The sequence below is a fragment of the Ranitomeya variabilis genome, chromosome 3 (assembly GCF_051348905.1).
Source record: "Ranitomeya variabilis isolate aRanVar5 chromosome 3, aRanVar5.hap1, whole genome shotgun sequence".
Lineage (NCBI taxonomy): Eukaryota > Metazoa > Chordata > Amphibia > Anura > Dendrobatidae > Ranitomeya > Ranitomeya variabilis.
This window is the reverse complement of record NC_135234.1, coordinates 774,805,545-774,829,005: the sequence shown is the minus strand read 5'-3', so window position 1 is coordinate 774,829,005 and position 23,461 is coordinate 774,805,545. Positions and strand designations below refer to the sequence as shown.

Below are 23,461 nucleotides of genomic sequence, written 5' to 3'. Positions count from 1 at the left end.
AGAGCGTCAGCTCCGGGGCTGAGGTCAGGACTGGATATATAGGAGTATATAGTGTAGAGCGGTCACTGAGGTCTGATATTAGAGCGTCAGCTCCGGGGCCGAGGTCAGGACTGGATATATAGGAGTATATAGTGTAGAGCGGTCACTGAGGTCTGATATTAGAGCGTCAGCTCCGGGGCTGAGGTCAGGACTGGATATATAGGAGTATATAGTGTAGAGCGGTCACTGAGGTCTGATATTAGAGCGTCAGCTCTGGGGCAGAGGTCAGGACTGGATATATAGGAGTATATAGTGTAGAGCGGTCACTGAGGTCTGATATTAGAGCATCAGCTCCGGGGCTGAGGTCAGGACTGGATATATAGGAGTATATAGTGTAGAGCGGTCACTGAGGTCTGATATTAGAGCGTCAGCTCCGGGGCCGAGGTCAGGACTGGATATATAGGAGTATATAGTGTAGAGCGGTCACTGAGGTCTGATATTAGAGCGTCAGCTCCGGGGCTGAGGTCAGGACTGGATATATAGGAGTATATAGTGTAGAGCGGTCACTGAGGTCTGATATTAGAGCGTCAGCTCCGGGGCTGAGGTCAGGACTGGATATATAGGAGTATATAGTGTAGAGCGGTCACTGAGGTCTGATATTAGAGCGTCAGCTCCGAGGTCAGGACTGGATATATAGGAGTATATAGTGTAGAGCGATCACTGAGGTCTGATATTAGAGCGTCAACTCCGGGGCTGAGGTCAGGACTGGATATATAGGAGTATATAGTGTAGAGCGGTCACTGAGGTCTGATATTAGAGCGTCAGCTCCGGGGCCGAGGTCAGGACTGGATATATAGGAGTATATAGTGTAGAGAGATCACTGAGGTCTGATATTAGAGCGTCAGCTCCGGGGCCGAGGTCAGGACTGGATATATAGGAGTATATAGTGTAGAGCGGTCACTGAGGTCTGATATTAGAGCGTCAGCTCCGGGGCTGAGGTCAGGACTGGATATATAGGAGTATATAGTGTAGAGCGATCACTGAGGTCTGATATTAGAGCGTCAGCTCCGGGGCCGAGGTCAGGACTGGATATATAGGAGTATATAGTGTAGAGCGATCACTGAGGTCTGATATTAGAGCGTCAGCTCCGGGGCCGAGGTCAGGACTGGATATATAGGAGTATATAGTGTAGAGAGATCACTGAGGTCTGATATTAGAGCGTCAGCTCCGGGTCTGAGGTCAGGACTGGATATATAGGAGTATATAGTGTAGAGCGGTCACTGAGGTCTGATATTAGAGCGTCAGCTCCGGGGCTGAGGTCAGGACTGGATATATAGGAGTATATAGTGTAGAGCGGTCACTGAGGTCTGATATTAGAGCGTCAGCTCCGGGGCCGAGGTCAGGACTGGATATATAGGAGTATATAGTGTATAGCGGTCACTGAGGTCTGATATTAGAGCGTCAGCTCCGGGGCCGAGGTCAGGACTGGATATATAGGAGTATATAGTGTAGAGCGGTCACTGAGGTCTGATATTAGAGCGTCCGCTCCGGGGCTGAGGTCAGGACTGGATATATAGGAGTATATAGTGTAGAGCGGTCACTGAGGTCTGATATTAGAGCGTCAGCTCCGGGGCTGAGGTCAGGACTGGATATATAGGAGTATATAGTGTAGAGCGGTCACTGAGGTCTGATATTAGAGCGTCAGCTCCGGGGCTGAGGTCAGGACTGGATATATAGGAGTATATAGTGTAGAGCGGTCACTGAGGTCTGATATTAGAGCGTCAGCTCCGGGGCTGAGGTCAGGACTGGATATATAGGAGTATATAGTGTAGAGCGATCACTGAGGTCTGATATTAGAGCGTCAGCTCCGGGGCCGAGGTCAGGACTGGATATATAGGAGTATATAGTGTAGAGAGGTCACTGAGGTCTGATATTAGAGCGTCAGCTCCGGGGCTGAGGTCAGGACTGGATATATAGGAGTATATAGTGTAGAGCGATCACTGAGGTCTGATATTAGAGCGTCAGCTCCGGGGCTGAGGTCAGGACTGGATATATAGGAGTATATAGTGTAGAGCGATCACTGAGGTCTGATATTAGAGCGTCAGCTCCGGGGCTGAGGTCAGGACTGGATATATAGGAGTATATAGTGTAGAGCGGTCACTGAGGTCTGATATTAGAGCGTCAGCTCCGAGGTCAGGACTGGATATATAGGAGTATATAGTGTAGAGCGGTCACTGAGGTCTGATATTAGAGCGTCAGCTCCGGGGCTGAGGTCAGGACTGGATATATAGGAGTATATAGTGTAGAGCGGTCACTGAGGTCTGATATTAGAGCGTCAGCTCCGGGGCTGAGGTCAGGACTGGATATATAGGAGTATATAGTGTAGAGCGGTCACTGAGGTCTGATATTAGAGCGTCAGCTCCGGGGCTGAGGTCAGGACTGGATATATAGGAGTATATAGTGTAGAGCGGTCACTGAGGTCTGATATTAGAGCGTCAGCTCTGGGGCTGCGGTCAGGACTGGATATATAGGAGTATATAGTGTAGAGCGGTCAGTGAGGTCTGATATTAGAGCGTCAGCTCCGGGGCTGAGGTCAGGACTGGATATATAGGAGTATATAGTGTAGAGCGGTCACTGAGGTCTGATATTAGAGCGTCAGCTCCGGGGCTGAGGTCAGGACTGGATATATAGGAGTATATAGTGTAGAGCGGTCACTGAGGTCTGATATTAGAGCGTCAGCTCCGGGGCTGAGGTCAGGGCTGGATATATAGGAGTATATAGTGTAGAGAGGTCACTGAGGTCTGATATTAGAGCGTCAGCTCCGGGGCTGAGGTCAGGACTGGATATATAGGAGTATATAGTGTAGAGCGGTCACTGAGGTCTGATATTAGAGCGTCAGCTCCGGGGCTGAGGTCAGGACTGGATATATAGGAGTATATAGTGTAGAGCGGTCACTGAGGTCTGATATTAGAGCGTCAGCTCCGGGGCTGAGGTCAGGACTGGATATATAGGAGTATATAGTGTAGAGCGGTCACTGAGGTCTGATATTAGAGCGTCAGCTCCGGGGCTGAGGTCAGGGCTGGATATATAGGAGTATATAGTGTAGAGAGGTCACTGAGGTCTGATATTAGAGCGTCAGCTCCGGGGCTGAGGTCAGGACTGGATATATAGGAGTATATAGTGTAGAGAGGTCACTGAGGTCTGATATTAGAGCGTCAGCTCCGGGGCTGAGGTCAGGACTGGATATATAGGAGTATATAGTGTAGAGAGGTCACTGAGGTCTGATATTAGAGCGTCAGCTCCGGGGCTGAGGTCAGGACTGGATATATAGGAGTATATAGTGTAGAGCGGTCACTGAGGTCTGATATTAGAGCGTCAGCTCCGGGGCTGAGGTCAGGACTGGATATATAGGAGTATATAGTGTAGAGCGGTCACTGAGGTCTGATATTAGAGCGTCAGCTCTGGGGCTGAGGTCAGGACTGGATATATAGGAGTGTAGAGCGGTCACTGAGGTCTGATATTAGAGCGTCAGCTCCAGGGCTGAGGTCAGGACTGGATATATAGGAGTATATAGTGTAGAGCGGTCACTGAGGTCTGATATTAGAGCGTCAGCTCCGGGGCTGAGGTCAGGACTGGATATATAGGAGTATATAGTGTAGAGCGGTCACTGAGGTCTGATATTAGAGCGTCAGCTCCGGGGCCGAGGTCAGGAGTGGATATATAGGAGTATATAGTGTAGAGCGGTCACTGAGGTCTGATATTAGAGCGTCAGCTCCGGGGCTGAGGTCAGGACTGGATATATAGGAGTATATAGTGTAGAGCGGTCACTGAGGTCTGATATTAGAGCGTCAGCTCCGGGGCTGAGGTCAGGACTGGATATATAGGAGTATATAGTGTAGAGCGGTCACTGAGGTCTGATATTAGAGCGTCAGCTCCGGGGCTGAGGTCAGGACTGGATATATAGGAGTATATAGTGTAGAGCGGTCACTGAGGTCTGATATTAGAGCGTCAGCTCCGGGGCTGAGGTCAGGACTGGATATATAGGAGTATATAGTGTAGAGCGATCACTGAGGTCTGATATTAGAGCGTCAGCTCTGGGGCAGAGGTCAGGACTGGATATATAGGAGTATATAGTGTAGAGCGGTCACTGAGGTCTGATATTAGAGCGTCAGCTCCGAGGTCAGGACTGGATATATAGGAGTATATAGTGTAGAGCGGTCACTGAGGTCTGATATTAGAGCGTCAGCTCCGGGGCTGAGGTCAGGACTGGATATATAGGAGTATATAGTGTAGAGCGGTCACTGAGGTCTGATATTAGAGCGTCAGCTCCGGGGCCGAGGTCAGGACTGGATATATAGGAGTATATAGTGTAGAGCGGTCACTGAGGTCTGATATTAGAGCGTCAGCTCCGGGGCTGAGGTCAGGACTGGATATATAGGAGTATATAGTGTAGAGCGGTCACTGAGGTCTGATATTAGAGCGTCAGCTCCGGGGCTGAGGTCAGGACTGGATATATAGGAGTATATAGTGTAGAGCGGTCACTGAGGTCTGATATTAGAGCGTCAGCTCCGGGGCTGAGGTCAGGACTGGATATATAGGAGTATATAGTGTAGAGCGGTCACTGAGGTCTGATATTAGAGCGTCAGCTCCGGGGCCGAGGTCAGGACTGGATATATAGGAGTATATAGTGTAGAGCGGTCACTGAGGTCTGATATTAGAGCGTCAGCTCCGGGGCTGAGGTCAGGACTGGATATTTTCTTTTTCTCTTTTGCTTTTTGTAAATAATGGATACAATTTATATAAACGTTTGATTTTCTTTAGTAAACAGCTGAGGGGAGGGGTCTGCGCCGCGGATTCTGGGGTCTTCAACTCGATGTGGGGACAATTATGTTTCCAGCATTGTTGCAAACGTAAATACTCTCCGGTCATGTGACCTCTCATCTTATGTATTCTCCTGTGAACTAGGTGCGTCCGGCTGCAGGATAATACATGATGTAACAGCAGAATAGTGACCGCAGCTCTGGAGGTGACTGGAGGATAAGACACGATGTAACAGCAGAATAGTGACCGCAGCTCTGGAGGTGATTGGAGGATAAGACACGATGTAACAGCAGAATAGTGACCGCAGCTCTGGAGGTGACTGGAGGATAAGACACGATGTAACAGCAGAATAGTGACCGCAGCTCTGGAGGTGATTGGAGGATAAAACACAATGTAACAGCAGAATAGTGACCACAGCTCTGGAGGTGACTGGAGGATGAGACACAATTTAATAGAATAGTGAGTGCAGCTCTGGAGGTGACTAGTGCAGTAGATGTGCTTGCAGTTGGGCAGGGCTGTGGGAGTCCGGGGTCCCGGATCTGTCAGTCCCTGGTCGTCCTGTTTGTCCAGGTGACCACCAGTATGGCTGCTGTTGTGGGGGCCGCACTCCCTGGACCCATGTTGGGGGGGTCGCCATTATTCCGTCCTCTCGTCGTCACTCCGCTTCCTGAATGTGAGGATTCTGATATATTCGTCCTCCCTGTGTCGGTCCTTATCGTTCTTACATTCATTTCATGAACCAGGCGGCACAGGATGAACTTTCCTGTAATTGTGGAGAAGGAAGTTGTGTGAGGGGGTGAAACCTACAATATGTTTTTCCTAAATCCGGTCCTCACGGCTCCAGCAGATGTTTTCATGGTGTCCTCAGTATCGGAGCACTGAGAACCTGCGGCCATTTCTGACGCCTTGATGATAATTACATCTTCTACCATAATGAGGAAATCCTGAAGGTGCGACCTGCGGAGGGGTCGAGCGCGGAGATGGCAGCTGCTGCAATGATCTGTGGTGCAGTGTATCATGGGGAATGGATGCAGGCGCTGCCCCCGGGGTCATGTGACTGGTGGGCGCGGCTTCTCCACCTGGGGTCATGTGACTGGTGGGCGCGGCTTCTCCACCTGGGGTCATGTGACTGGTGGCCGCGGCTTCTCCTCCTGGGGTCATGTGACTGGTGGGCGCGGCTTCTCCACCTGGGGTCATGTGACTGGTGGGCGCGGCTTCTCCTCCTGGGGTCATGTGACTGGTGGGCGCGGCTTCTCCACCTGGGGTCATGTGACTGGTGGGCGCGGCTTCTCCTCCTGGGGTCATGTGACTGGTGGGCGCAGCTTGAAAGAGTCCATAATAACAGGGTCTGTACCACAGGACTGGCGTATAGCAAATGTGGGGCCAATATTCAAAAAGGGGCAAAAACTGAACTCGGAAATTATAGGCCAGTAAGCTTCACCTCTACTGTGGGTAAAATCCTGGAGGGCATTCTAAGGGATGCTATACTGGAGTATCTGAGGAGGAATAACCTCATGACCCAGTATCAGCACGGGTTTACTATGGACCGGTCCTGTCAGACTAATCTGATCAGCTTCTATGAAGAGGTAAGTTCAGGACTGGACCAAGGGAGCCCAGTGGATGTAGTGTATATGGACTTTTCAAAAGCTTTTGATACGGTGCCACACAAAAGGGTGATACATAAAATGAGAGTAATGGGGATAGGGGAAAATATGTGTAAGTGGGCTGAGAGCTGGCTCAGGGATAGGAAACAAAGGGTGGTTATTAATGGAGCACACTCGGACTGGGTCACGGTTAGCAGTGGGGTACCACAGGGGTCAGTATTGGGCCCTCTTCTTTTTAACATATTTATTAATGACCTTGTAGGGGGCATTCAGAGTAGAATTTCAATATTTGCAGATGACTAGTCTGATTGCCGTATGTGAAGTCGGGAAGGAATTTTTTTCCCCAATGTGGAGCTTACTATTTGCCACATGGTTTTTTTTTGCCTTCCTCTGGATCAACATGTTAGGTTAGGCTATGGGTTGGACTAGATGGACTTAGTCTTCCTTCAACCTTAATAACTATGTTACTATATTCTCTACCTGAGGTCACGTGATTCTGGGCCTGTGTCAGACTTCTCACTGATGTCACCACATTCACATTCTGCTGCTTCAGCAATGAGGAAGTTCTGGTGTAAGGGAGAAGCCATTGTCACTGCAGGCGAGAAATGTCACCGGAGGTACGAGAGGGCGCCGGGCACAACACAGGGAAGGGCTGTGGAGAGGACACTAAATTGTGATGTGAGATCACCGCTCCTCTTATATCCCCCTGTACTGTAATAAGATGTGATATCACCGCTCCTCTTATATCCCCCTGTACTGTAATAAGATGTGATATCACCGCTCCTCTTATATCCCCCTGTACTGTAATAAGATGTGAGATCACCGCTCCTCTTATATCCCCCTGTACTGTAATAAGATGTGATATCACCGCTCCTCTTATATCACCCTGTACTGTAATAAGATGTGATGTCACCGCTCCTCTTATATCCCCTGTACTGTAATAAGATGTGATATCACCGCTCCTCTTATATCCCCTGTACTGTAATAAGATGATATCACCGCTCCTCTTATATCACCTGTACTGTAATAAGATGTGATATCACCGCTCCTCTTATATCATCCTGTACTGTAATAAGATGTGATATCACCGCTCCTCTTATATCCCCCTGTACTGTAATAAGATGTGATATCACCGCTCCTCTTATATCATCCTGTACTGTAATAAGATGTGATATCACCGCTCCTCTTATATCATCCTGTACTGTAATAAGATGTGATATCACCGCTCCTCTTATATCCCCCTGTACTGTAATAAGATGTGATATCACCGCTCCTCTTATATCATCCTGTACTGTAATAAGATGTGATATCACCGCTCCTCTTATATCCCCCTGTACTGTAATAAGATGTGATATCACCGCTCCTCTTATATCACCCTGTACTGTAATAAGATGTGATATCACCGCTCCTCTTATATCCCCTGTACTGTAATAAGATGTGATATCACCGCTCCTCTTATATCCCCTGTACTGTAATAAGATGTGATATCACCGCTCCTCTTATATCACCCTGTACTGTAATAAGATGTGATATCACCGCTCCTCTTATATCACCCTGTACTGTAATAAGATGTGATATCACCGCTCCTCTTATATCCCCCTGTACTGTAATAAGATGTGATATCACCGCTCCTCTTATATCCCCCTGTACTGTAATAAGATGTGATATCACCGCTCCTCTTATATCCCCCTGTACTGTAATAAGATATGATATCACCTCTCCTCTTATATCCCCCTGTACTGTAATAAGATGTGATATCACCTCTCCTCTTATATCCCCCTGTACTGTAATAAGATGTGATATCACCGCTCCTCTTATATCCCCTGTACTGTAATAAGATGTGATATCACCGCTCCTCTTATATCCCCCTGTACTGTAATAAGATGTGATATCACCGCTCCTCTTATATCCCCTGTACTGTAATAAGATGTGATATCACCGCTCCTCTTATATCCCCCTGTACTGTAATAAGATGTGATATCACCTCTCCTCTTATATCCCCCTGTACTGTAATAAGATGTGATATCACCGCTCCTCTTATATCCCCCTGTACTGTAATAAGATGTGATATCACCGCTCCTCTTATATCCCCCTGTACTGTAATAAGATGTGATATCACCGCTCCTCTTATATCACCCTGTACTGTAATAAGATGTGATATCACCGCTCCTCTTATATCACCCTGTACTGTAATAAGATGTGATGTCACCGCTCCTCTTATATCCCCCTGTACTGTAATAAGATGTGATATCACCGCTCCTCTTATATCATCCTGTACTGTAATAAGATGTGATATCACCGCTCCTCTTATATCCCCCTGTACTGTAATAAGATGTGATATCACCGCTCCTCTTATATCCCCTGTACTGTAATAAGATGTGATATCACCGCTCCTCTTATATCCCCTGTACTGTAATAAGATGTGATATCACCGCTCCTCTTATATCCCCCTGTACTGTAATAAGATGTGATATCACCGCTCCTCTTATATCCCCCTGTACTGTAATAAGATGTGATATCACCGCTCCTCTTATATCACCCGTACTGTAATAAGATGTGATATCACCGCTCCTCTTATATCACCCTGTACTGTAATAAGATGTGATATCACCGCTCCTCTTATATCCCCCTGTACTGTAATAAGATGTGATATCACCGCTCCTCTTATATCCCCCTGTACTGTAATAAGATGTGATATCACCGCTCCTCTTATATCACCCTGTACTGTAATAAGATGTGATATCACCGCTCCTCTTATATCCCCTGTACTGTAATAAGATGTGATATCACCGCTCCTCTTATATCCCCTGTACTGTAATAAGATGTGATATCACCGCTCCTCTTATATCACCCTGTACTGTAATAAGATGTGATATCACCGCTCCTCTTATATCACCCTGTACTGTAATAAGATGTGATATCACCGCTCCTCTTATATCCCCCTGTACTGTAATAAGATGTGATATCACCGCTCCTCTTATATCCCCCTGTACTGTAATAAGATGTGATATCACCGCTCCTCTTATATCCCCCTGTACTGTAATAAGATGTGATATCACCGCTCCTCTTATATCCCCTGTACTGTAATAAGATGTGATATCACCGCTCCTCTTATATCCCCCTGTACTGTAATAAGATGTGATATCACCGCTCCTCTTATATCCCCCTGTACTGTAATAAGATGTGATATCACCGCTCCTCTTATATCCCCTGTACTGTAATAAGATGTGATATCACCGCTCCTCTTATATCCCCCTGTACTGTAATAAGATGTGATATCACCGCTCCTCTTATATCCCCTGTACTGTAATAAGATGTGATATCACCGCTCCTCTTATATCCCCCTGTACTGTAATAAGATGTGATATCACCGCTCCTCTTATATCCCTCTGTACTGTAATAAGATGTGATATCACCGCTCCTCTTATATCACCCGTACTGTAATAAGATGTGATATCACCGCTCCTCTTATATCACCCTGTACTGTAATAAGATGTGATATCACCGCTCCTCTTATATCCCCCTGTACTGTAATAAGATGTGATATCACCGCTCCTCTTATATCCCCCTGTACTGTAATAAGATGTGATATCACCGCTCCTCTTATATCCCCTGTACTGTAATAAGATGTGATATCACCGCTCCTCTTATATCCCCTGTACTGTAATAAGATGTGATATCACCGCTCCTCTTATATCTCCCTGTACTGTAATAAGATGTGATATCACCGCTCCTCTGATATCATCCTGTACTGTAATAAGATGTGATATCACCGCTCCTCTTATATCCCCCTGTACTGTAATAAGATGTGATATCACCGCTCCTCTTATATCTCCCTGTACTGTAATAAGATGTGATATCACCGCTCCTCTTATATCTCCCTGTACTGTAATAAGATGTGATGTCACCGCTCCTCTTATATCCCCCTGTAGTGTAATAACCTTTGTCTGTCGGGAGCAGTTTTGTGTCTTGTGGTGATGTCGGGGTGCAGTCCTGGGTGTGTGGTGATTATGTCGCCCTTGTTGGGTTCCCGCTGTCAGTTCCGCGTTCACAGACAGTGGATTCTTGTATTAATAGTAGTGACCTTTATTTCCGCACTTTGTCCAGCACCAAAACAAAACCATAATCCTAAATCTCGGCCTTGTCCCGGCACTAAGCAGAGCGGAGTCGGATATTCCCAGGCGGCTGAGCTCATCCAAGTCTGCGCAAACAGAACGGCTCCACAGTTAGGCTACGTTCACATTTGCGTTGTGCGCCGCTGCGTCGGCGACGCAACGCACAACGCAAACAAAAACGCAACAAAACGCACGCTAAAACGCTGCGTTTTGCGACGCATGCGTCCTTTTTCGCCGAAAGTTGGACGCAAAAAAAATGCAACTTGCTGCATTCTCTGCGCCCAACGCTTGCGGCCAAAAAAACGCATGCGTCGCAAAACGCAGCACAACGCATGTCCATGCGCCCCCATGTTAAATATAGGGGCGCATGACGCATGCTGCGGCGCCGAACGCTAATGTGAACGTAGACTAACCAGTGATGCTCGCGGCTCTGTGCTCCACTGCAGAATCGCTTCCCCAGGTGACTGCGGTGATCACCGCGCAGAGCCGCCAGGTGCGGAGCCGCCAGGTGCAGAGCCGCCAGGTGCAGAGCCCCAGAGCCTGCAGATCTAGGAACTAACACCAATCTCCCTGGCCGTGTGCTCACTGCACGGCTGCAGTCAGAAGCTCCAGACATGGAAGAGTTAATAGATTATTAGCTAACAAAGTGAAGAAAAGAGAAAGTACATCCCACCAATATCTGATCACCACATACTGATGATGGAGGCGAAGGGCGGTCACCAGATACTGATGATGGAGGTGACGGGTGCTCACCAGAGACTGATGATGGAGGCGAAGGGCGGTCACCAGATACTGATGATGGAGGTGACGGGCGGTCACCAGATACTGATGATGGAGGAGACGGGCGGTCACCAGATACTGATGATGGAGGTGAGGGGCGGTCACCAGATACTGATGATGGAGGTGACGGGCGGTCACCAGATACTGATGATGGAGGTGACGGGCGGTCACCACATACTGATGATGGAGGTGATGGGCAGTCACCAGATACTGATTACGGAGGCGACGAGCGGTCACCAGATACTGATGATGGAGGTGACGGGCGGTCACCAGATACTGATGATGGAGGTGACGGGCGGTCACCAGATACTGATGATGGAGGCGACGGGCGGTCACCAGATACTGATGATGGAGGCGACGGGCGGTCACCACATACTGATGATGGAGGCGACGGGCGGTCACCACATACTGATGATGGAGGCGACGGGCGGTCACCACATACTGATGATGGAGGCGACGGGCGGTCACCACATACTGATGATGGAGGAGAGGGGCGGTCACCAGATACTGATGATGGAGGTGATGGGTGCTCACCAGATACTGATGATGGAGGGGACGGGCGGTCACCACATACTGATGATGGAGGAGACGGGCGGTCACCAGATACTGATGATGGAGGTGACGGGCGGTCACCACATACTGATGATGGAGGAGACGGGCGGTCACCACATACTGATGATGGAGGAGACGGGCGGTCACCACATACTGATGATGGAGGAGAGGGGCGGTCACCAGATACTGATGATGGAGGTGATGGGTGCTCACCAGATACTGATGATGGAGGGGACGGGCGGTCACCACATACTGATGATGGAGGAGACGGGCGGTCACCAGATACTGATGATGGAGGTGACGGGTGCTCACCAGATACTGATGATGGAGGTGACGGGCGGTCACCAGAGACTGATGATGGAGGTGACGGGCGGTCATCACATACTGATGATGGAGGAGAGGGGCGGTCACCAGATACTGATGATGGAGGTGACGGGCGGTCACCAGATACTGATGATGGAGGTGAGGGGCGGTCACCAGATACTGATGATGGAGGCGACGGGCGGTCACCAGATACTGATGATGGAGGAGAGGGGCGGTCACCACATACTGATGATGGAGGTGACGGGTGCTCACCAGATACTGATGATGGAGGAGACGGGCGGTCACCAGAGACTGATGATGGAGGTGACGGGCGGTCATCACATACTGATGATGGAGGAGAGGGGCGGTCACCAGATACTGATGATGGAGGTGACGGGCGGTCACCAGATACTGATGATGGAGGTGAGGGGCGGTCACCAGATACTGATGATGGAGGCGACGGGCGGTCACCAGATACTGATGATGGAGGAGAGGGGCGGTCACCACATACTGATGATGGAGGTGACGGGTGCTCACCAGATACTGATGATGGAGGAGACGGGCGGTCACCAGATACTGATGATGGAGGAGAGGGGCGGTCACCAGATACTGATGATGGAGGAGACGTGCGGTCACCAGATACTGATGATGGAGGTGATGGGCGGTCACCAGATACTGATGATGGAGGTGACGGGCGGTCACCAGATACTGATGATGGAGGAGACGGGCGGTCACCAGATACTGATGATGGAGGAGACGGGCGGTCACCACATACTGATGATGGAGGAGACGGGCTGTCACCACATACTGATGATGGAGGAGAGGGGCAGTCACCAGATACTGATGATGGAGGTGACGGGCGGTCACCACATACTGATGATGGAGGAGACGGGCGGTCACCACATACTGATGATGGAGGAGAGGGGCGGTCACCAGATACTGATGATGGAGGTGATGGGCGGTCACCACATACTGATGATGGAGGTGACGGGTGCTCACCAGATACTGATGGAGGTGACGAGTGGTCACCAGATACTGATGATGGAGGTGACGGGCGGTCACCAGATACTGATGGAGGTGACGAGTGGTCACCACATACTGATGATGGAGGTGACGGGCGGTCACCACATACTGATGATGGAGGTGACGGGCGGTCACCACATACTGATGATGGAGGTGACGGGCGGTCACCACATACTGATGATGGAGGTGACGGGCGGTCACCACATACTGATGATGGAGGTGACGGGCGGTCACCACATACTGATGATGGAGGAGACAGGCGGTCACCAGATACTGATGATGGAGGAGAGGGGCGGTCACCAGATACTGATGATGGAGGTGACGGGCGCTCACCAGATACTGATGATGGAGGAGACGGGCGGTCACCAGATACTGATGATGGAGGAGAGGGGCGGTCACCACATACTGATGATGGAGGAGACGGGCGGTCACCAGATACTGATGATGGAGGAGACGGGCGGTCACCAGATACTGATGATGGAGGAGACGGGCGGTCACCAGATACTGATGATGGAGGAGACGGGCGGTCACCAGATACTAATGATGGAGGAGACGGGCGGTCACCAGATACTGATGATGGAGGAGAGGGGCGGTCACCAGATACTGATGATGGAGGTGACGGGCGCTCACCAGATACTGATGATGGAGGAGACGGGCGGTCACCAGATACTGATGATGGAGGAGAGGGGCGGTCACCACATACTGATGATGGAGGAGACGGGCGGTCACCAGATACTGATGATGGAGGAGACGGGCGGTCACCAGATACTGATGATGGAGGAGACGGGCGGTCACCAGATACTGATGATGGAGGAGACGGGCGGTCACCAGATACTGATGATGGAGGAGACGGGCGGTCACCACATACTGATGATGGAGGAGAGGGGCGGTCACCAGATACTGATGATGGAGGTGACGGGTGGTCACCAGATACTGATGATGGAGGTGACGGGCGGTCACCAGATACTGATGATGGAGGAGACGGGCGGTCACCAGATGCTGATGATGGAGGAGACGGGCGGTCACCAGATACTGATGATGGAGGAGACGGGCGGTCACCAGATACTGATGATGGAGGAGACGGGCGGTCACCAGATACTGATGGGCTTTACATTTCTCTGTTCTTCATTCTTTTTGCTAATAGATAGAAATACCCCATTATCACGTCCGTCTGGAAGCTTCTTCCCTGCAGCCCCCCGGCCTGTACTGTATATGGGGGGCACACTATATCCCCCTGTGTCCTGCAGGAGCCGCTCTTGTCCTCGTCAGTTACTTGAGTCCGTTTAACAGTGACATTACCAATGCGATGAAGTCTGCCACAGTGTGGGAATGGCTGAGCCTTGTAGTACTACAGCTTCCTTTATACAGTACACATCCTATAGAGGAGCAGCGTCTCTGCTGATGGAGCAGAATGTATTGCAGCATTAGTGGGTTTCTTGGACTGAATGTATCTCACAGCTGAGGGTTTGTTCCAGTTCTATCCAGTGATGATCCTCAGTGATCTCTGAGGATTGGCTGCGCTGGACACCACTGTAAGTCTACGTTCACATTTGCGGTCTGCGCCGCAGCGTCGCCGCATGCCTCATGCGCCCCTATATTTAACATGGGGGCGCATGGATATGCGTTGTACTTGCGTTTTGCGCCGCATGCGTCCCTGCGGCGCACGCGTCCGGGCGCAGAGGACGCAGCAAGTTGCATTTTTGCTGCGTCCAAAATCAACCAAAAAAAGGACGCATGCGTCGCAAAACGCAGCGTTGTGCATGCGTTTTGCTGCGTTTTTGTTTGCGTTGTGCGTTGCGGCGCCGACGCTGCGGTGCACAACGCAAATGTGAACATAGCCTAACAACCCCTCAGCTGTGAGGAAGTCGCCTGTGCTGGTCTCGGTCTCTGCTGGTCTCGGTCTCTGCTGCTGTGACTTTCACCTCCAGCTTCCATTAGAAATCTACAGCGATTACAGAGAATGGGGAGCGGAGCGTCCTGGGGGGTCTGTGGCCCCGGAGGTCTGAGGTCCTGGTTTCGGGAGTTTTCTTGCTGCTGGTCCAGTCCCCACGGTCACGTGTGAGCGTCCGACCCTTCCTGCGCGGCCCCCGAGTGTCACTTCCAGGTTGGGCAACAAACCACATAATGATGTGTGAACTGAACTGTCATGTCACGTATCTACTGCTGCACCCAGGAGAGTCTGAGCCGTGTATCTAATCCTCTCCTGTGTGATACTGTCTGCTAAGCTGTATCTAATCCTCTCCTGTGTGATACTGTCTGCTGAGCCGTGTATCTAATCCTGTCCTGTGTGATACTGACTGCTGAGCCGTGTATCTAATCCCCTCCTGTGTGATACTGACTGCTGAGCTGTGTATCTAATCCTCTCCTGTGTGATACTGACTGCTGAGCCGTGTATCTAACCCTCTCCTGTGTGATACTGACTGCTGAGCCGTGTATCTAATCCTCTCCTGTGTGATACTGTCTGCTGAGCCGTGTATCTAACCCTCTCCTGTGTGATACTGACTGCTGAGCCGTGTATCTAATCCTCTCCTGTGTGATACTGACTGCTGAGCCGTGTATCTAATCCTCTCCTGTGTGATACTGTCTGCTGAGCCGTGTATCTAATCCTATCCTGTGTGATACTGTCTGCTGAGCCGTGTATCTAATCCTCTCCTGTGTGATACTGACTGCTGAGCTGTGTATCTAATCCTCTCCTGTGTGATACTGTCTGCTGAGCTGTGTCTAATCTTATCCTGTGTGATACTGACTGCTGAGCCGTGTTTCTAATCCTCTCATGTGATACTGACTGAGCTGTGTATCTAATCCTATCCTGTGTGATACTGTCTGCTGAGCCGTGTATCTAATCCTCTCCTGTGTGATACCGTCTCCTGAGCCGTGTATCTAATCCTCTCCTGTGATACTGTGCTGAGCCGTGTATCTAATCCTATCCTGTGTGATACTGACTGCTGAGCCGTGTATCTAATCCTCTCCTGTGTGATACTGACTGCTGAGCCGTGTATCTAATCCTCTCCTGTGTGATACCGTCTGCTGAGCCGTGTATCTAATCCTCTCCTGTGTGATACCGTCTGCTGAGCCGTGTATCTAATCCTATCTTGTATGATACTGTGTATCTGCCGTGTGCAGGAGGCTGTGTACACATTATGGCGGGGGGCTGCATACACATTACGGCGGAGAGCTGTGTACACATTACAGGGGATGCGGGTGGCTGCGTACACATGGTGGGGGGCTGTGTACACATTATGGTGGGGGGCTGCGTACACATTACGGCGGGGGGACTGTGTACTCGTTATGGCGGGGGGCTGCGTACTCATTATGGCGGGGGGCTGCGTACACATTTGGTGGGGGCTGCGTACACATTACGGCGGGGGGCTGTGTACACATTTGGTGGGGGCTGTGTACACATTACGGGGGTGCAGGGTGCTGTGTACAGAATACGGCGGGGGGCTGGGCACACATTTGGCGGGGGGCTGTGTACACATTACAGGGGTGCAGGGTGCTGCGTGCACATTACGGCGGGGGGCTGTGTACACATTACGGGGGTGCCTCTTCCTGGACGGCGGTGGTTATCACATTTCCGGGCCTCGCTGGCGACGCTCTGCAGGGAAGTGACGCTCTGCAGGGACGTCTCCGCTCCCATCTGCTCGGGAGGTGAATGTGATATTTGTGGTCGGGGGGATTTTGTGCGGAGGTCGCTGGTCATGTAAGAAGTTGTGTGGGGGCTTCATTGTGGCACTGGGACACGAAGGGTAAATGTGTTGATCACTGTCCGTGGTCAGAGGTGAATTGTCGGAGAGCAGCAGATGTAAAAGTTGTCAGAGGACAGGAAATGAAGTTCAGTAGTTGTCAGCAGAATTATCAGTGCACGGAGCCGCTCCGACATTACGGCTGTGTCCATCGCTCAGCGACCGTCCCGGGGAGATCTGCGTGTGGACGCGTCCCCCACAAACAGAAGGATCGCAAGGATCACAGTCTGGTCCCTTCTGTCCGTCATGTCCGAGTGTCGCTGCAGGATCGGGGTCTGCAGCCCATAAATAATTATCAGCCTGATATCAATACATCAAAGGACACAACTGATACAATGTATCCAGCAGTGGAATGAACAGTCAGTGGCAGCCGCAAAGAATGGCACCGACTCAACGTGTGTAGTGACCCCCCAACAGTGCGGGTGCAGCATAACCTGGGGACGGAGGCGGCACTGGTAGGCAGCGGGACGGCGGCGACACTGAAAGGTGGCACTGGTAGGCAGCGGGACGGAGGCGACACTGAAAGGTGGCACTGGTAGGCAGCGGGATGTAGGCGGCACTAGTAGGCAGCGGGATGGAGGTGGCACTGGTAGGCAGCGGGATGGAGGTGGCACTGGGAGGTGGTGGGATGGAGTCGCCATTGGAAGGCGGCACTGGGAGGCGGCGGGATGGAGTCACCATTGGGAAGGCGGCACTGGTAGGCAGCGGGATGGAGGTGACACTGGGAGGCGGGGAGAAGGAGTCGCCACTGGGAGGCGGCACTGGTAGGCAGCGGGATGGAGGCTCCACTGGGAGGCGGGGGGATGGAGGCTCCACTGGGAGGCGGCGGGATGGAGGCACCACTGGGAGGCGGCACTGGTAGGCAGCGGGATGGAGGTGACACTGGGAGGCTGCGGGATGGAGGCGACACTGGGAGGCTGCGGGATGGAGGCGGCACTGGGAGGCGGCGGGATGGAGGCACCACTGGGAGGTGGCGGGATGGGGGCTCCACTGGGAGGTGGCGGGATGGGGGCTCCACTGGGAGGCGGCGGGATGGGGGCTCCACTGGGAGGCGGCGGGATGGGGGCGACACTGGGAGGCGGCGGGATGGAGGCGACACTGGGAGGCGGCGGGATGGAGGCGAACCTGGTAGATGACACTGGGAGGCGGTTGGCTGGAGGTGACACTGGGAGGCGGCACTGGTAGGAGGCGGGATGGAGGCGACGAGATGGAGGCGAACCTGGGAGATGACACTGGGAGGCGGCACTGGTAGGCGGCGGGATGGAGGCGACACTGGTAGGCGGCGGGATGGAGGCGACACTGGTAGGCGGCGGCATGGAGGCGACACTGGTAGGCGGCGGGATGGAGGCGACACTGGGATGCGGCGGGATGGAGGCGACACTGGGATGCGGCGGGATGGAGGCGACACTGGGAGGCTGCGGGATGGAGGCGACGCTGGGAGGCGGCGGGATGGAGGCGACACTGGGAGGCGGCGGGATGGAGGCGACACTGGGACGGAGGCAATGCTGACCCAGGAGGTGAGAGCAGACTTACAGACCCAAGAAGGCGCTCCCTGACTGATCACTGGTAGCTCACCCTGCAGTCGGCCATGTACAGTGACACGTTGAGGATGGAGCAGACAAAAGCTCCATTATTTATAATGAAACCCAAGGGCAAACCTGATTTTTAGCCCTGAGGCGTCCGCCTCTCCCCCGCCTCCCTGTGCTATGCCTGTGTAACCTGTACATTACCCTCCTCCGTCTTTCTCGATGAATCCACTTTTACTTTTCTCTTCGGCCGTGTTCACACCTGTGTTCGGATATTACATATTATTACAAGCAGAATTAATGTCCTTCATGGATCTGTGGTGTCAGTGATAGAACCGGAGGGGCCGCATTGATTATTCCAGGGCTATAAATGGTCGGACACTTAATGGGATCGGGCCAGACCCCGTAGTAATCATAAAGGGGCCTCTTTGCTGCCGTCACGTCACTTACGCAGCTGAATCAGTTTGAAATTAAATTTTTCAAAACAGAACAGAAAAATGGAATTCCCGGATTCAGGTGTGAATGTAGCCTGAGATCGCAGAGCAAAAAATCCGCCATGTTCAAGTCCACAATCCACACAGATGGCGAGGGCTTGTTCTGGTAAAACTAACACATAACACGTGGTCAAGATTGTTGGTCCCCCTCGATTAATGACAGAAAACCCCACAATGGTCACAGAAATAACTTGAATCTGACAAAAGTAATAATAAAAGATATATGAAAATGAACAAATGAAGGTCAGACATTGCTTTTCACCAGGCTTCCATAGAAATAAAATAAAACTCATGAAATCGGCCTGGACAGACATGATGGGAACCCTGAAGATAATGTTACAAAAGGGACATGTTAGATCGCGGTGTGTCCACTCACGATCATCACAGGGGTCTACAATCCTGGAATCAGTGAGGGGCCGGTATATAAGGCTACAGATCCTCACTGTGCTGTGTGGTGACATGGTGTGTACCACCCTCAACATGGACCAAAGGAAGCGAAGGAAAGAGTTGTCTCAGGAGATTAGAAAGAAAATTATAGACAAACATGTTACAGGTAAAAGTTATAAGACCATCTCCAAGCAGCTTGATGTTCCTGTGACTACAGCTGCACATATTATTCAGAAATGTAAGATCCATGGGACTGTAGCCGACCTCCTTGGACGAGGCCGCAGAGGAACATTGGTGACAAATCAAAGAGACAGATAATACGAATGGTAACAAAAGAGCCAGAAAAACTTTTGAACAGATTAAAGGTGAACTTCAAGCTCAAGGAATATCAGTGTCAGATCGCACCATCCGCATTGTATGAGCCAAAGTGGACTTCATGGGAGACGACCAAGGAGGACACCATTGTAGAAAAAAAATCATAAAAAAGCCAGACTGGAATTTACATAACTACATGTTGACAAGCCACAAAGCTTCTGGGAGAATGTCCTATGGACAGATGAGACAAAAATGGAACTTTTTGGCAAGACACATCAGCTCTATGTTCACAGACGGAAACATTAAGCATGTCAAGAAAAGAACACTGTCCCTACTGTGAAGCATGGAGGAGGCTCTGCTATGTTCTGGGGCTGCTTTGCTGCATCTGGCACACGGTGTCTAGAATCTGTGCAGGGTACAATCAAATCTCAAGACTATCAAGGGATTCTAGAGAGAAATGTGCTGCCCAGTGTCAGAAAGCTTGGTCTCAGGCGCAGGTCATGGGTCTTGTAACAGAATAATGACCCAAAACACACAGCTAAAAACACCTAAGAATGGCTGAGAGAAAACATTGGACTATTCTGAAGTGGTCTTCTATGAGCCCTGACCTAAATCCTATTGAGCATCTTTGGAAAGATCTGAAACATGTCGTCTGGAAGAGGCAACCTTCAGACACGAGACAACTGGAGCAGTTTGCTCTTGAGGAGCGGCCAAAATATTTGTCGAGAGGCGCAGAAGTCTCATTGACAGTTACAGGAATCCTCTGATTGCAGCGATTGCCTCAAAAAGTTGTGCAAGAAAATATTAAGTTAAGGAACCATCATTTCTGTCCAGGCCGATTTCATGAGGTTTATTTTATTTTTTTAAATTCTGTGGAAGCATGGTGGAAAAGCAATGTCTGACCTTCATTTGTTCATTTTCATAGATCTTTTATTATTACTTTTGTCAGAATCAAGTTAATTCTGTGACCATTGTGGGTTTTTCTGTCATTAATCGAGGGGGACCAACAATTTTGACCACGTGGGTATACGACACCAGCATTGTATCCTGCATGGCCGGGGCCCAGGAGTGTACAGATCCATCTCGCCCACCGTGCCCACCTTCCATGATGTATTGAGTCTTCTTCTACATCTACAACCCCTGGCAAAAATTATGGAATCACCGGCCTTGGAGGATGTTCATTCAGTTGTTTAATTTTGTAGAAAAAAAGCAGATCACAGACATGACACAAAACTAAAGTAAATTCAAATGGCAACTTTCTGGCTTTAAGAAATACTAAAGAAATCAAGAACAAAAAATGTGGTAGTCAGTAATGGTTACTTTTTTTAACCAAGCATAGGGGAAAAATTATGGAATCGCTCAATTCTGAGGAAAAAATTATGGAATCACCCTGTACATTTTCATTCCCAAAACTAACACCTGCATCAAATTAGATCTGCTTGTTATTCTGCATCTAAAAAGGAGTGATCACACGTTGGAGAGCTGTTGCACCAAGTGGACTGACATGAATCATGGCTCCAACACCAGAGATCTCAATTGAAACAAAGGAGAGGATTATCAAACTCTTAAAAGAGGGTAAATCATCACACAATGTTGCAAAAGATGTTGATTGTTCACAGTCAGATGTGTCTAAAATCTGGACCAAATACAAACAACATGGGAAGGTTGTTAAAGGCAAACATACTGGTAGACCAAGGAAGACATCAAAGCGTCAAGACCGGAAACTTAAAGCAATATGTCTCCAAAACAGGAAATGCACAATAAATCAAATGAGGAACGAATGGGAGGAAACTGGAGTCCACGTCTGTGACCGAACTGTAAGAAACCGCCTAAAGGAAATGGGATTTACATACTCATTAACACCTAAACAGAAAAAAACAAGGTTACAATGGGCTAAGGAAAAGCAATCGTGGACTGTGGATGACTGGATGAAAGTCGTATTCAGTGATGAATCACGAATCTGCATTGGGCAAGGTGATGATGCTGGAACATTTGTTTGGTGCCGTTCCAATGAGATTTATAAAGATGACTGCCTGAAGAGAACATGCAAATTTCCCCAGTCATTGATGATATGGGGCTGCATGTCAGGTAAAGGCACTGGGGAGACGGCTGTCATTACAGCTTCAATAAATGCACAAGTTTATGTTGATATTTTGGACACTTTTCTTTTCCCATCAATTGAAAGGATGTTTGGGGATGAGGAAATCATTTTTCAAGATGATAATGCATCCTGCCATAGAGCAAAAATTGTGCAAACATTCCTGGAAAATAGACACATAAGGTCAATGTCATGGGCTGCAAATAGTCCGGATCTCAATCCAATTGAGAATCTTTGGTGGAAGTTGAAGAAAATGGTCCATGACAAGGCTCCAACCTGCAAAGCTGATCTGGTGACAGCAATCAGAGAAAGTTGGAGGCAGAGTCCTGTGTGACACTCATTAAGTCCAGGCCCCAGAGACGGCAAGCTGTAATAAAAGCCAGAGGTGGTGCAACAATATGCTAGTGATGTGTTGGAGGTTTTTTTTTTGTTTTTCATGATTCCATAATTTTTCCCTATGCTTGGTTAAAAAAAGTAACCATTACTGATTACCAAATTACTTGTTCTTGATTTCTTTTAGTGTTTCTTAAAGCCAGAAAGTTGCCATTTGAAATGACTTTAGTTTTGTGCCATGTCTGTGATCTGCTTTTTTTTTTCTACAAAATTAAACAACTCTGTCCTCCTCCCCTACCCTTGTTCACACTGCTCTGTCCTCCTCCCCTCCCTTTGTTTGCACCGCTCTGTCCTCCTCCCCCTCCGCTCTCGTTCTCAGACCCAGTGAATACCCGCTTTCCTTCCCCGTGGGCAGGATACCACTCTGACACCACAGGGTGAGGGTAACACCGTGTGGCATTACTTTATTGAACTTCAAACAGACAATAACACATAGAACAGTCCCAGCAAATACCCAAGATGGTGCACATTGCAGTCTCACCCTTCCGCTGACTCGCTGGGATAATGGCAGATGTTTCTTCAGAGCTTCCAGTGCTGATTGCCCACCTGTGGCGCACACACAGAGAGGAGGTAACGATAAGCTAAGGAGGATGACACTCCATTATAGTACGTGACCAGGTGACTGGAGGGTCCCAACCTGGCTTCTCTGAACATCTCCATGGGGCCAGGTGACCAAAGGGTCCCAACCAGGCTTCCCCAAGCGTTTCTGTGGGTTCAGTGATAGTTGATGGAGTAGATTTGTATTCTTCCAGCTAGGTCCATGGAATCCTGGCAGCTGTCCTGTAGTGTGTTCCTGGCTGTGGTTTTGTAAATTTCTTCAGATAAAGAGACACATCTCCCTTTTATAGTTCACAGCTCTTAATCAGGCATTTTCCAAAGGATTGGGGGAAGGTGGTGGGGTCTCGTCCCTCATTGTTTGAGAATTTAATCAATTTACATAGTTTGTCCTCTGTTTTGCAGGTCAACAACCTGCATGGCCTGGTACAATGTGTAATCAACATATTAGCAAACTTCAATAGCCCCACGTCCCTGTCTTGCAAAAATAGCAGACAAAAATCTGTAGGAACTGATATAAGAGGTAAACAGCAGCCATTCGGCAATTTCACAAACATCAATTCCAGAGTGTCAACATTCAGACTTGTATGATTATAGTCCATGTTTCTTGACCAACCGAAGAAAAACACATAAATTCAGTAAACTTTCAGATAATAGCCTATGTCTCCTGGCCACTGAAAATAGATGTGTGGATATCACCCTCCACACCCTGTAATATCCCGCTCCCTCCCGGCCTGTAATATCACGCCCACTCTGGCCCGTAATGTCGCCCT

At 49.6% G+C, this 23,461-nt stretch overlaps 1 protein-coding gene across 6 annotated transcripts in view; it reads left to right on the top strand.

The window, feature by feature from the left end:
- ARAP1 (ArfGAP with RhoGAP domain, ankyrin repeat and PH domain 1) overlaps positions 1–23,461 on the top strand; it is a 209,480-nt gene that overhangs the window by 5,711 nt on the left and 180,308 nt on the right. Inside the window, exon 1 of one of the 6 annotated variants that reach the window (XM_077298855.1) lies at positions 7,063–7,082. The exons of the other annotated variants lie outside the window; for them this stretch is intronic. The gene's annotated coding sequence lies outside the window, so the exon portion shown is untranslated. Of the gene's footprint in view, positions 1–7,062; positions 7,083–23,461 lie in introns of those variants that run through there. 6 annotated transcript variants of the gene reach the window in all.